Here is a 4,571-nt window from a genome sequence, read left to right as displayed (position 1 = left end):
AATTTTTGTGCTTAATCACAGGCAAAGCAAGAGAAACTGGCTCTAGCCAAGACAAAGAGAGTGAGAGAGAAAGAAAGGGCCAGTGCAATTTCAACTTCATTTCTTAATTCGAACGATTTAGACGATCTGGTTGACTATGGGAAGATAGATAAAGGAAGAGAGGAGAAATTGGAAAAGGAAATGGCTGAAATAAAGGATCAGGTAGTTTAAACTTTGAAATAAAAAAAAATTATATAATGCTATATTTTATAGACAGACAAAAATGTCAGTTTTCGGTACTTTTTACATTCGAGTTACTGTGTTAATCCAAAACAAAGTTGATTAATTACTGTATTTTGGTTTCAAACTTCAATGTATTTTTCAAAATATATGTACATACATGTTAGAGTATCTAAGCAGTTATTATGGAGCAGGGTGCAAAAAAAGCAATCATCCTGAACAAGTTGAAATCGGCAAGGGATGAGTGGTTGTTGTCATGCACTTGTCCCAAGGGACAAGCAAAATTCTGACGAAACACACATAGATGGAATAATCCATTACATTTAATTTTATTCTACAAAGTGTAGCAATTTCTTACAGGCCCAACAACGGAATTAACTTGAAAATTGTTTGAATAATGCACATAAAACTGTTTGTGTTGCATGACTTTAATTTCTACTTCACCTCATCTTAACAAAAAATGAAGTATAATTTATGTGACATACAACTTTGATGCGTTTTATTGCACATATGTGTGTCTTGTGTGATCTCCTTGCAGATTTCCACCATCTATGGAATGGTCGAGTCACTTTTACAATGTAAAAGTTGTCTTCGGAAAGCATACAAGGTAGTTGAATATATCCTTATAGTTCTTCAGTTATGCTAGAATATGGAAATTATATAATAGAATATAAGTAAAGGTCACCTCTGCAGACTTGATAACCAACTAGTCAGCCATTTTTGTTGGTGGCATATGGCCGCCCATTAAAGCATCTTGGGCTTAACTTATATATATATTAGTGAAATATATATATATTAGTGAAATGGGATTTTCTTGTCCAATTAAGTAAGTTAAACCTTTCTATAGTAATTTATAATTAAATCAACTTGAAAATTAGCAAACTGCTATTAGCACTGCATGCATATAAGTTTCCTTTGAAGGTAGTGTAATTTAACTGAAAACCAGTTACTATGAAATTGAAAAATAAACCAGACTCTTTGATATCTGTCTTGGAAACTAATAAATTTCTGTCTTTTATGTGCTTCTTCCAGTGATAAAAAAGTTTGATTTATTAACAGAAATTGGATTATAAATGTGCGATGACTCCAACCACACCAAAAGCCGCAAGGTTTTTACCGGGTTCACCTGCATTGCCTTCACCTTCAGCTGCACTGTCTTTGCCTCCAGATCCAATCACCTCGCCTGTGTCTGACACCATAGTGTCACCAGGTAAATAAAATATTGTTATCCATTGTCAATTATGCAAAGTTATAGTGTAATAGTTTTATTTTATTATGTCTCCTCTCCAAATGAAGTGAGATGTATTGTATTAGAACTGGTTCTTTCAATGATTTCTCTCATGCTATAGCTTCTAAACTGTTGGAAGATATCTGATGAAACTTTCAGTATTACTGGGTACTTCCTTGCTGACGTGCAGGGCGATTCATTGCGCTGTTGTTGGGTCAAAGTGAACTAAGTATGAATTTTTCCAATAACTTCTTGTCGGGGCAAAAACTAGTTTTTCATGGTACAGCCATCAAGGTCATTTAAGGATGTGCTTGTATATGTGTATACATAATGTTTGCATGTATGCTGGAGGCAGGGTATGGTGTATTTAATGCCTCCATACAATAGTGTGGTCTTTTCTGAAGCGGGAGGTAAAGTTTGTCATTTAGTTTTTTCTATTCAGTTTTTTTGTATATTTGAGCAATTAAAGCATTTTTGTGGTTATATATGACATGCTATATAATTGTTATGAACTTATCACTTATAACTCAGCAATATACATCTTTCTGATTTTCAGATGAGCCATGTCTTCATGAATTACTACCCAATCATGAAGGTAAATATACAATCTTAAGTAATGTTATGTATTACTATTTTGATTCATTTTGGTGATACCAAACAACCTGAAATCCAGTTTTCGGGCAAGGTTACAACAGAATTCCTAGAATCTGATGCTTAAACACATGTATATAAAATATGGCAGCCAATTATTTACAGACGATATTTTAATCTTTTCATCTCTGTATACATACATGTGTATATGCTGCAATTTTTTTCTCTCTCAAAGTATCATAGTTATACTGTATTCTGTGTAAAGGAAAATTTTCTTTCATGATTTCAGCAAAAACAGATGAAGGGAAACAGAACAATGATGACGGTAATTTATGTTTATTTAAGATCATAAAATTTACTTCAATTTAAAATGATATGTAATATTTTAAACAGCTTCAAATATGGTCAGTACATTCCTTTTTAAAGACATATATGATGAGCAGGTTTACTTTGATATAAATGGATTTTATCCTTGGTACTTGGTCCAAAGGACAAAGGTGAGCTTATGTGTAGCGTGCGTCATCAATTTCTCCAAATAACTTCTGTTTCATGAATTGGTTTTTTTTTTTTCAAAAATTGACTGAAAGTATATATATATCCTATGAAGGTGGGTTTTCAAAAATTGTATAAATGGGTCAAAATACAGTAAATTCGCCTTTAATGTTGTCTCTTTGACAAAAAGATTATATGTATTAATTTTATTTGGTTACATCTGCATTTTTGGGTGGTAAGGTTTCAAAATTTTACCACTTTAAGGCTAGTCCTTAGATCTAAGCAGTAGAGCATAACAAATTTTTAACCAACATCAAAATCCCCACCTTTTATGTAACCATGTATACAATTTCTTAGAATCAAGGAAAAAACACGTAATCATGATATATGAAAAGATGAAATCAGTAAGGTAAAACAATGAAGATGGTCCTTTAGTAGTTCTTCTAGCGCTTTCACCTTTCGGCTCTTCAGGGGGAATGATTTTATGATATTAGGATTTCAATTTCAAGGACATAAATATCACAACTGTTGAGATATACTGAAACCATTGCTGAAAATAAAGATCCCAGAGAGTGATAGAGACCCTCATGTTTCTTTATTGTTGTTTTTATTAATACAAGATTTCTATTCCACAGATTTGGTTTACCTTGGGGAAGCCAGGTTTGGGGTTAAACTGCGACGGGAAGATTTTGAACGAGCACATAAGACTGCAAAGACAAATGAGAAATTGTGCCTAAATCTGATGGAATTCCTTTTGACAGAAGAGGAAATGACGTTTACCACAGTTTACGGGAATGTTCAACACCAAAAAAAACCAATGGATTATAAGAAAGTTGGTGCTTTGAAATGTAAGGTTTTTTTTATATCCCAGTAAATTATACTTAATTTCTCTGTGCGCTGTTTTATGTCATTATGGCACTAGCTAGTATTTAAAGCATTTAGTGATCTCTTCACCGTGTGTGTTGGAAGGGGGGGGGGGTTCAATGCTTCCTACCCCTGGTGGTTTGTGTTTCTCCAGAATCTGATGAATGGATTGGTTTTTGCTGATGTGGTTGCATGTATCCCTCACCCTTAAATTTCTATGGATTGCAAGTGACTGGCCTCCCGTATATTGTTAGAGGTAGCCACCAGCTACTAAAGGAAATTGATCCACCCTCAAAATAACCTTTGCTTTTTATGGGGTGATAAAGTAAGCAAACAAACAAACCCTTCACAATTCATCTTTCACCAAAATAAATTCTATCACTGTAATCTTCGGAAATTGGTTGATATAGGAATATTGGCCACGTTGTTATTTTGTTGCAGTTAGAATTAGACAAATCAAAGTCTTACTTAACAGCCATTTGACTGTATTTTAATTCTCTTTCAGCCCATATTATGGCAAGGTGTAGCCCTCTTTCACAGGAAGACTTTGAGGCGAAATGGTGCAAGATGGTGGTATCTATAAACAACAAAATTCGAAAGAGGAGTAAAAACTGACTTTAATGCAAAAAATGAGGGGGGAAATTTCATTTTTCAGTTTTTGGTGTCATTAAAGATTCATTCGTTAATATAAATGGGTTTAAATTTAGGGCAGCAGGCATTTGGGTGTATGAAATGACTTTGTTATACTGATTAATTACACGTTACATTGTGAAAATGGCATTACCAGTTGTTACCAGTATTTGAAAAAAATAAGGAGTACCATACTTTGACAAATAAATTTAATTACACATTAATTCTCACGGTAAATATCTTATTGTACATCTGAATGGCACTTCAGTGTCTGCATTTTTGCTTTCAATTTACATATCCATTTGTATCTGTACATGTATAATCATTTGTATCTGTACATATCATTTGTATCTGAGTGCATTTCATAGTTTTTACTTTGTAGAAATACTAAGGGTAGAGGCCATATATCGGACTATTGCATGTGTATCATTTTTTTATATTTACGCAACATGTGATCCATGCCTATTTTAAGTGTCCAAGGCAGCTATGTCTTCATTTTGTAGTCTATAAACTAATTAATTGTAATGTTTGTCTACTTGGTCAGACA

General features: G+C 33.3%; 1 long non-coding RNA gene across 1 annotated transcript; it reads left to right on the top strand.

The window, feature by feature from the left end:
• The first annotated feature begins 2,341 nt into the window (after positions 1-2,341).
• On the top strand, positions 2,342-4,231 carry LOC138312337 (uncharacterized). The gene is made up of 3 exons (XR_011206922.1): positions 2,342-2,363; positions 3,166-3,378; positions 3,900-4,231. It is a non-coding gene; the product is annotated as an uncharacterized lncRNA (long non-coding RNA).
• Positions 4,232-4,571: the final 340 nt, after the last annotated feature.

The sequence above is a fragment of the Argopecten irradians genome, unplaced genomic scaffold, assembly GCF_041381155.1.
Source record: "Argopecten irradians isolate NY unplaced genomic scaffold, Ai_NY scaffold_0280, whole genome shotgun sequence".
In the NCBI taxonomy this organism is placed as follows: Eukaryota; Metazoa; Mollusca; class Bivalvia; order Pectinida; family Pectinidae; genus Argopecten; species Argopecten irradians.
The sequence above is the reverse complement of the archived record's forward strand: the minus strand, read 5'-3'. Positions and strand labels throughout refer to the sequence as shown.